The sequence below is a fragment of the Acomys minous genome (assembly GCF_964271855.1).
Source record: "Acomys minous genome assembly, chromosome: 16".
Taxonomy (NCBI): Eukaryota; Metazoa; Chordata; class Mammalia; order Rodentia; family Muridae; genus Acomys; species Acomys minous.
In genome coordinates, this window is record NC_140498.1 from 93,606,243 (window position 1) to 93,616,909 (window position 10,667).

General features: G+C 49.3%; 1 long non-coding RNA gene across 1 annotated transcript; it reads right to left on the reverse strand.

The window, feature by feature from the left end:
- Window positions 1-6,921: 6,921 nt before the first annotated feature.
- On the reverse strand, window positions 6,922-10,459 carry LOC311586237. Its single transcript, XR_014775483.1, has 4 exons — window positions 9,974-10,459; window positions 9,446-9,531; window positions 8,393-8,670; window positions 6,922-7,546 (listed from the first exon to the last, which is right to left on the reverse strand). It is a non-coding gene; the product is annotated as an uncharacterized lncRNA (long non-coding RNA).
- Window positions 10,460-10,667: the final 208 nt, after the last annotated feature.

Consider the following 10,667-nt stretch of genomic DNA (forward strand, 5'->3'; position numbering starts at 1 on the left):
ATTTCACTGAACATAAATTCCGTTTTGCAACGGTGTAGCTGAGAGCCACAGCTTATCTTTCTTCTTCGCTTTCCTTCACCTGCCCCTCATGTTCCTGAGCTTCCTTCCTCTTGTAGCCTAGAGTTCTCTCTGCCTGTCAGACGGTATCTGCAAGGGCCACTTTAGTCATCCCAGCCAGGGCTATTTATTGCGACAGACACCAAGCTCTATGCATAATATATGTAAGCCAAATATAACCAAAGCTTTTCATTGCCTCTGTGTGGTGACTTATTTGGCAGAAAGGAAAAAAAAAAAAGAAAGTAATTAAAATCTTTTCCCAGTCTCAGAAAATTGCCCGAGTAGTTTCTGGTTTTTTGTTTTTTGTTTGGGTGGGACTGGGAGTGAAACCAAGGGCCTTGTGCAAGCTTGAACAGTGCTCCACCACCCAGCCACGCCCTCACCGCCCAGCCACGCCCCTACGGCCCCACCAGCCAGCCACGCCCTCATCACCAAGAGGAAGCGCAGGGTGACCTTGAGTTCTTGATTCTCCTGCCTCCGCTCTCCAGGGGCTGGGATTACAGGCCTAAACCACCACGCCTGGCTTTATGCAGTGAGCCACAGCGTTTGCCCTAGAGAGACTTTTGTAAAAAGAGCTCTTGGGGCTGGTGAGAGGCCTCTGTGGGCAAACGCGATTGCCACCCAAGCCTTGTTACCTGGGTCTCGTCCCTGGAATCCGCGGCGGAAGGGAGGAGCTGGCTCCTGCAGATTGTACAGAGTTTTTCACATGTGTGCTCCAGTGCGTCTGTAACCATGGGATAAATCGTATATTCACAGCGCGCGCGCACACACCCACCCACAGATGATGATGATGCCGGCAGTGGTATCTCACATGCCTTTAATCCCAGCACTCAGGAGGCAGAGGCAGGTGGATCTTTGAGTTCAAGGCCAGCCTGGTCTACAAAGTGAGTCCAGAATGGCCAAGGCTACACAGAGAAACCCTGTCTCGAAAAACCAAAAAATAAAAAAATAAAATAAATAAATAAAAAATAGTCACAGGAATTGAAACATCTCCAGCCTGGAGAGATTGCAGGTGCGACAGTGTCCTGTGTGAGGATGGGACACCTGAGCCATCTTGGTTTGAATAAGCACATTCTACAATATTTGCACATTAACAACATCTCCAGTTAATGTATGCTCCAGAATGCATCCAGGTTTTTTTTGTTTTGGTTTGGTTTTGGTTTTTTCGAGACAGGGTTTCCTCTGTGTAGCCTTGGCCATCCTGGACTCACTTTGTAGACCAGGCTGGCCTCGAACTCACGGCGATCCTCCTGCCTCTGCCTCCCGAGTGCTGGGATTAAAGGCGTGCGCCAACATGCCTGGCTTCATCCAGTTTAAAAAAAAAAATTATTTATTTATTATGTATACAATATTCTGCCTGCGTGTGTGCGTGCCCTACAGCAGAGGGCACCAGATCTCATTATAGACAGTGGTTTCTGGGATTTGAACTCAGGACCTCTAAGAACAGACAATGCTCCTTACCTCTGCGCCATCTCTCCAGCCCGTATCCAGTTGTTAAGTGGAAGGGAACTGAGTAATTCTCAGAAGTTCCCTCTGGGCTCCCGGGACCCCTCTTCCTGCTTTTTCTAATCCCCGGGGCCACGTGCCCGCTTTCTGGGGGCTTCCCATGCGGCCTGGTTCTGCTTTGAACAACTACAACTTTCGCTGTAAGTGCAGATAAGTTTTCACTTCCTGGATCGTCGAATAGAGCGGGACCCACAGGCAGCTGTGGGCCTCTCGGCTGAAGTGCCGGGGACTGAACTCTGGTCCTCTGCAAGAGCAGCCACTCTCCTTACTGCTGAGCCTTCCCTTACGCCCACCCCCCTCACCAGCATTAGTTTGAGATTCACCCACGCCATTGTGACGGTAGCATGTTCACGTCAGTAAGTTGTTCACTCTTTTTGTTGTCAAGCAATATGCCACTGTGCCAGTTACTCAGCTGTGTGTTTGAGTGTGTGTGTGTACCCATGTGTGCCCCTGCGAGGGTATGTGATGAGTCCTGTGAAAACGTGTATGCTTATGTGTGTGTGTGAGCGCTGTACACCTGCTGGGTAAGTGACCTGTCATTGAACTACAAGCTCATTCTTCATGACGTTTTCCTCACCCATTAGGCTGTTTCTGTTTTTGTTGTTTTATTTTTTTAGTATTTTTTATAGTTTTATTTATTCATTATGTAGATAGTGCTCTGACTGCATGCACACCTGCAGAGCAGAAGAGGGCATCAGATCACATTATAAGTGGTTGTGAGCCGGGCGTAGTGGCCCACGCCTTTAATTGCAGCACTCCAGAGCTAGAGGCAGGCAGATCTCTGTGAGTTCGAGGCCAGCCTGGTCTACAAAGTGAGTCCAGGCCAGCCAGGGCTACACAGAGAGGCCCTGACTGGAAAAGCAAACAAAACAAAACAAAACATGAACCCCGTTCCCTCAGAAGGTGGGACTGGGACACAATGAGTAATCACTCCCAAGAGCAGTGACACCCTCACCTTGTCCTCACAGTAACCCCACGAGATCACAAGCATCCTTAAACAACTGGAACAGTGAGGAAGCAAGCTCACGGTCGGTCCCATCCTGGGCCTGAACGCTGCTCCAACATGTTCCCTGCCTTGGGGCTTGGTCCTCTCTCTGGTCCCCAGCAGGCTCTAGAGGCCACAGAGGGTGCTGATGGAACTGTCTGGAACATGAATGGACAAAGGGATGGAGTCGTTGAGTTGGCAGGACTGACCTCAAGGCGCAGGTGTGGAAACAGTCTCCTGGTGTCCGGGCCTCCTCTTGACTTGGGGGCATGTTTTGATTTCTTTGTTTGTGTCCAGTTTTAATTTTTAACTTTGGTGGAGACAAGCTCTCTCTTGTGGCTCAGACTGGCCTTGAACTTGTTGTGCAGCCAAAGGTGACCGTCTTCCAGCCAGGTGCTGGGATCACAGCTGTGAGCCGCCATATCTGCTCTTTTGCTCTTTTTACTGCAGTCTGAGGCTTTGGCATGGCAGGCCAGCTAGGCTGTACCTTCTAGGACACAGTCCCTTTTTCTGTGTTTGTGGTTTCAAGAGAGGGTCTCTCTGTGTAGCCCTGGCTGTCCTGAAACTCGCTCTGTAGACCAGGCTGGCCTTGATCCAAGAGATCCGCCTGCCTCTGCCACATTAAAGGGCTTTGCTGCCACCACCGCCTGGCTCAGTCTGCCTCTTCACTGAAAGACGCTGTCAGCTACCAATTTTCAGAACTGTGTAACTGGGCTCAAAAAAACGAAAAACAAAACCAGAACTGTGTAACTGAGTTACAGAAAACGAAACACACACACACACACACACACATACAGAGGTGCATGTGCACACATGTCTACTAACATTGTAAGTAAATTGGGCCCAACTCATAGTTCTCCGGGGTGCATGCAGCCCAAAGGCCTCAGGTTTAGACACACCTGTAGCCTGTGATCAGATAAAGATGTTTCGGGAGTTGTACATCATTGATAAGTAATTGTCTTTATTTTCTTGATTCTTTCTTTTTTGAGACAGGGTTTCTCTGTGTAGCCTTGACTGTCCTGGACTTGCTTTGTAGACCAGGCTGGCCTCGAACTCACAGTGATTGGCCTGCCTCTGCCTCCCGAGGGCTGGAATTAAAGGCCAGTACCACCAGCACTTGGCTGATTCTTTTATTTAAAAATAGTTCCCAGAGAGCCAGGCTGTGGTGACTCACACACTTGGGAGGCAGAGGCAGACAGATGTCTGTGAGTTTGAGGACAGCCTGGTCTACAGAGGGAGTTCGAGGATAACCAGGGTTGTCACACAGAGAAACCCTGTCTCAAAACAAAACAAACAAACAAAAGTTCCCAGCTGGGCATGGTGGTGCAGCCTTTAATCCCAGCATAGGGGGCAGAGGCAGGTGGACCTCTGTGAGTTTGAGATTCCAGGACAGTCAGGGCTACACAGAAAAACTGTCTCAAAGAACTGAAAGAAGAAAAAAAAAATTAACCTTGAGCTGGGTGTGGTGGTACACACCTTTAATACCAGCACTCAGGAGGCAGAGACAGGTGGATCGATGAGTTTGAGGTTAGCCTGGATTACAAAGTGAGTCCAGGACAGCCAAGGCTACACAGAGAAATCTTGTCTCGAAAAACCAAAACCAAAAGCAAAAATTAACCTTGAGTATTGTTTTGAAAACCACATCTCTGTCAAACATCGGAAGGGAGTGGGTGTTAAACTCTCTTAGGTCTTCTTGTCTCAAATTTACTGCTTTACGTTTTAAATATATTTATCTTATTATTTTTAATTATGTGTACATAGACATAGCTGCAGGTGCGTGAAGAGGACACAGGCGTCAGATTCCCTGTAGCTGGAGTTACAAACAGCTGTGAGCCACCTTGTGGGTGCTGGGAACTGAATTTGGGTCCTCTGCAAGACAGCCAATGCTTTTAATCGCTGACCCATCATCTCCCGAGCCCCCTGATTAACATTTTAAACACAAATGAAAACCTGGTGAGGTCACGGAGAGAGGTGGGTCTGAAGTAGGCCAAGTTCTTTTCTTTGTCTTTGTGGCTACTGTACAGCCATTCCCGGGGCCTGGGTTCAGGTCCCACCTTAGATACCAACCTAAGAGGCTGATCTGATCCATGTAGGATGTGTCCACACCCCTACGTCATTCTTTTATTCCTCCCTCCCTCCCTCACTTAGGTTGAAACCCGGGGCCTCATACGTGCTGGACAAGCAAGCCTTTGACTGTTGTCACAGGGTCTCCCTAAGTTGTCCAAGCTGGCTTCGAACTCACTCTGCAGCCCCGGCAGACCTGTCATCCTCCAGCCTGGGGTCCTCCTGCCTCAGCTTTCCAAGGGGCTGGCATTATAGGCTGGTGCCATCAGGCCTGGCTCCCTACAGACTTCCAGTCATTGTAAATACAGTCTCCTACCATATTGCTTACAGTATAATGACAGCAGAATTCTGCCCATACTCGGCACAGTTGCTTTTTTTGTTTGTTTGTTTGTTTTTGGTTTTGTTTTTTTGAGACAAGATCTCTCTGTGTAGCCTTGGCTGTCCTGGAGTCACTTTGTAGACCAGGCTGGCCTCGAACTCACAGCGATCCGTCTGCCTCTGCCTCCCAAGTGCTGGGATTACAGGCGTGCGCCACCATGCCCGGCTTTTTTTTTTTAATGTATATGTATTGAGTATTTTTCTACCCCAAACTTATCAAGTCAATGTTATATCTTCTAGTGGCTGTCTCAGAATTGGAAAATACAACAATGTTATTTATTTATTTATTTTAAATTTTTATTTACTTATTACACATGCAGTGTTTTGCATACAACTCCTACATGCCAGAAGAGGGCGCCAGATCTCATTGTAGATGGTTGTGAGCCACCATGTGGTTGCTGGGAATTGAACTCAGGACCTCTGGAAGAGCAGACAGTGCTCTTAACCTCTGAGCCATCTCTCCAGCCCCACAGTTGCTATTTTTTTATTTTGTTTTTACAAGACAGGGTTTCTCGGTATATCCTTGGCTGTCCTGAACTCACTCTGTAGACCAGGCTAGCCTTGAACTCAGAGATCCACATGCCTCTGTCTCCCAATGCTGGGATTAAAGATGTGTGCTACCACACCTGGCTCAGTTGCTATTTTTAACACAGTAATTCTTGACCAGAGATTGTTTGAATTCACAGTCATCTGCCCATAGCCCTGGGGGTGGGGGAATAGCAACCTTCCTATCAGCTAAAGAGAAATCTATAGTTTAGATGCGGGCCTATCTACACGGGGACCTGACTCCTACACTGTGTTCAGCAATTTTGTAATATTATAAAGCTGCCTTGAGACAACTGTTTATAATTGATCCCATCTGGGGCAGGGGAGCAGCTCGGGAAGTCCTTGCATCAGCTTCCACGAGGGCAAAGCACAGCAGGGGTGGCCAGCAAGGCCTGGTGGTAGGGGCTGGAGGGCCAGCTCAGTTTACTGCTTTCACAGAGCATCCGGACCAGGTGAGCACAGCTACCTCTGAGTCCAGCTCCAGGATATCTGGAACCTTCTCCTGGCATCCCTAGGCACCCACACACTTGTGCATACACAGAGGAACACAGAGGTGTACGCACTTGGGGTTAAAGGTGTGCGCCACCACGCCTGGCTTATTTTGGTTTTTCGAGACAGAGTTTCTCTGTAGCCTTCCTTGACTGTCCTGGGCTCACTTTGTAGACCAGGCTGGCCTCCAACTCACAGCGATCCGCCTGCCTCTGCCTCCCGAGTGCTGGGATTAAAGGGGTGCACCACCACACCTGGCTTTGTTTTTATTTTTCAAGGGAGCTAATTTTAGCCGGAAGTGAAGCTCCTGCTTGCACTCAGGAGGCAGGAGAGTTGCCTTGAGCTGGAGGCCAATTTGCACAATGTTGGGAACTGCAAAATAAAGAAAGAAAAACAAAGAGAACTGCAGAGGTGGCTCCTCAGTTAAGAACACTGGCTGCTCCTTCCAGGGGATCTAGTGCCCTCCTCTGGCCACAAAGAGCACTGCATGCATGTGGTAGCCTGGCATAATGCAGGCAAATTACTCATACATATAAAATAATAAAATAAAAACTGTTTTTTTTTAAAAAAGAGGCCAGGCGTGGTGGCGCACCCCTTTAATCCCAGCACTTGGGAGGCAGAGGAAGGTGGATCGCTGTGAGTTCGAAGCCAGCCTGGTCTACAAAGCAAGTCCAGGACAGCCAAGGCTACACAGAGAAACCATCTTGAAAAACAAACAAAACAACAACAACAACAACAACAAAACAAAAAAGAAAAAAAAAGAGGTCTGGAGTGATGGCTCAGTGGTTAAGAGCACTGTCTGCTCTTCCAGAGGTCCTGAGTTTAATTCCCAGCAACCACATGGTGGCTCAAACCCATCTGTAATAGGACATAAAATAAATATATCTTTTAAAAAAACGAAAAAAGAGCTGGGTGGTAGTGGCACATGCCTGTAATCCCAGCACTCAGGAGGCAGAGGCAGGCAGATCTTTATGAGTTCGAGGCCAGCCTGGTCTACATGGTGAGTCCAGGACAGCCAAGGCTACACAGAAACCCTGTCTTGGAAAACCAAAACCAAAACCAAAAAAACCAAACCAACCAACCAACCAACAACAAAAAATCCAAAAAACCAAAACCAAAACAAAATTTGACTTGTTTTCTTTTAAAAAATGACTTCTTACCTTTATTTAGTGCTGTGCTCGGTGTGTGTGTGTTTGGGGAGAGAGCTCATGCACACACAATTGGTTCCTCTTTCCACCAGTCAGAACCCAGGGAACAAACTTAGGTCATCAGGCTCAGTAAGAAGGGCTTTTATCCTCTGAGCCATCCTTCTGGCCTAATTTTTAGTTGCTCTAAAGTTTTCTCAGGGAAATGGTCTCCACCGCAGCTGTGCTCCACCGGCTCGCCACGGGCAGGTCACCAGGGGAGAGGCTGGCTATCTGGTGTTATAAGGCTGAAACTCAGCCCTGATGACACAAGGCTAGGCGGCCTTAGCACCTCTGAGCCCACTTCCTTATTACTCAAAATGAAACTTAATCGCACCTGCAATCAGATGGGTGTAAGATGAGCTGGCATCACTGCGTATGGTGGCACAGGCCTGCCGTTCCAAAGCCAGGGGGTTAGAGGTAGGGCCTGTCATGGTTGCTTGGACAGCCTGGGCTGTACACTGAGACCCTGCCTCCAACAAACCCGGCCGTCCAAACAAAGCAAAGCAAGGGCTGGAGGGACAGCTCAGTGGGTAAAGGCACTTGCTGTCAAGCGTCAAGACATGAGTTCGATCCCCAGGACCCACCTGGTGAACCGTGAGAATCTACTCCCACAGGCTGTCCTTTGACTTCTCTACATGTATCGCCTCTCCCTAAAACAACACTAAATATATATATTTTAAATTTAAATTAAAAACAAAACAAAGGAAGCCCTAGACCTCTGTAAGGTGGATTTTCCAACAGGAACCCACCTCCAGAGCCCTTGGAGGGCTTTTAATTTATTTTTTATTTTTCAAGACAGGGTTTCTCTGTGTAGCCTTAGCTGTCCTGGACTCACTTTGTAGACCAGGCTGGCCTCGAACTCACAGCGATCCTCCTGCCTCTGGCTCCCGAGTGCTGGGATTAAAGGCGTGCGCCACCATGGCCAGCAGCCCTCCTGTTTTTTGAGACAAAGTCTTGCTTATGTAGGGCTTTTGAAAACTCTCTCTTTGGCACCCTCCAGGGTTTCTGATGTAGCAGGCTTGAGCTGAGCTTGGAAGGTCTGCTGGGGGGTGAGGTGGGGGCGGGAGGTGAGGGGGTGGGGGTGGGGGGTGGGGGTGAGGTGGGGTGGGGGTGAGGTGGGGGGTGGGAGGTGAGGGGGTGGGGGGTGGGGCTGATGGAACTCCGCCAGAGAACAGCTCACTTGTCAGGCATCTTGCCGGTGGGTGGTTGAGGTCAGGCCTGGGGACCAATGAGAGGCAGTAGGTACTTGCTCTTTGGTGGCCTCTGGGAGTGGTGGCAGCCTCTTAGTGACCTCAAGAGCCGTATCCTCAGGCTCGCTTGATGCGCTGGTTTGAATGAGATGTCCTGCATAAGTCTGGGGCCTCTGAACACATGGTCCCCAGTTGGTGGCTACTGGGGGCCCGACCTTGAGGTTTACAAAGACTGTTCCAGGATAGCCAAGGCTAACACAGAGACACCCTGTTTCAAAAAACCAAAATAATAATAAAAAAAAAAAAAAGACCTTTCCTGGGGAGCTCTCTCTGCGCCCCATCCTGTCTCGGTCGCAAGATGTGAGCTCTCAGCTGCTTGCCCCTTTCACATCACTGCCATTGGCTCTGGAACCTCACGTCCCAAGTGAACAATTTCTTCTACAAGTGGCCTTGGTTACAATGTCTTATCACAATATCGGAAAAGCAACAGCAACACCTCACGTGGTTGAGGTTGTTTTTGTTTCTGATTCGTGGGAAACTCTTACTGAGCTCAAGACAAACTGGCTATGAGACACTTGAGAGAGACAGATGTTAAGTCAAAGCACAGGGACGCTGAGGCAGGAGGATTTCCAGGGCTACATAGCAAGACCCTGCCTCAAAACAGAAAAAAAGGTAGGGATTACAGGTGTGGGCCGCCATGCCCGGCAGTCCTCCTGTTTTGTTTTGTTTTGTTTTGTTTGAGACAGAGTTTCTCTGTGTAGCCCTGGCTGTCCTAGACTCACTTTGTAGACCAGGCTGGCCTCGAACTCACAGCGATCCGCTTGCCTCTGCCTCCCCAGTGCTGGGATTAAAGGCGTGCGCCACCGCGCCTGGCTTATTGTTACTTTCTGAGCTGACTTGTCCTACTGTGCCCCGGGAACCTTCTGTAGGTGCAAACTCGCAAAGGCACTCGGACGTGTTTGGCTGAGTGGTCAGGATCCCAGCTCCAGCCAGCACACGTGCGAGCCATCTCCCCCAAGTCATTTTCCCAGCCCGCGGTTCACCTTTTTCTTCACTTTGATTGTCGCCTCCGTTTCATCGGTGTCCTTGGGATTTTGCTTGTGAGAACCAGATTGTCTCCTAAAAGCACCTGGAGAGCGGAGAAACAGGTGAGATCCTGGCAAGACTGCCTCAAGTGTTTGCTCAAACAAGAGACTCTGCCATTTGGACGCGGGAGTCTGAGCCAGGAACAAAGTGGGTGGATCCGGACTGGGGAAGTCTTAGGCAAGGAAGGGTAGGAAGCTGTGGCGCATGGAGGTCGAGCGCCCTCTGCTGGTAAAAAGAGGATTGCACCAACGCGGGAGGATGCGGGTCCTGCTCTCCTGTGTTCCTCCGTGTCCAGGTCAGAGCTGCAGACCAGGTATGAAGAGAAGAAAGAGCTATCCTGCTCTCCCCGAGGAGTTCTCCTCTAACGGGATTGAAAACGCACCTTCGGGAAATCCGAGAAAGAGCATGGTGAAAGGACAGAGCCGGCTCTGGCAAGTTGTCCTTCGACCAATGCTCACCCCACAGCACACAAGGGCCAGGCACACCTCAGTTCTCTTTCCTTGGTGGTGGTGTTCGTCTCTGGTTCTGGCAAGAACCGCACTGCAGAGATGCGCTCACAATGTACAAACTCCAGGTAGAGAACACTTCTTTAGTTGTGTAGTCGGCGTCGATTGATGTCTGGGAACAGACAGACCTTTATTCTTTTTTTTTTGTTTGTTTGTTTTGTTTTTTGTTTTTTGTTTTTGAAGACAGGGTCTCTCTGTGTAGTCCTGGCTGTCCTGGACTCACTTTGTAGACCAGGCTGGCCTTGAACTCACAGCAATCCGCCTGCCTCTGCCTCCCAAGTGCTGGGATTAAAGGCGTGCATCACCACTGCCTTGCCTTTTATTCTTTTTTGTTTTGTTTTGTTTGTTTTGGTTTTTCGAGACAGGGTTTCTCTGTGTAGCCTTGACTGTCCTGGACTCACTTTGTAGTCCAGGCTGGCCTCGAACGCACAGTGATCCACCTGCCTCTGCCTCCCGAGTGCTGGGATTAAAGGCGTGCGCCACCACGCCCGACTTTTGTTTTTTTTTTTTAAGATTTATTTATACAGTATTCTGCCCACGTGTGTGCCTGCAGGCCAGAAGAGGGCACTAGATCTCATTATAGATGGTTTTGAGCCACCATGTGGTTGCTGGGAATTGAACTCATGGCCTTTGGAAGAACAGACAGTGCTCTTAACCTCTGAGCCATCTTTCC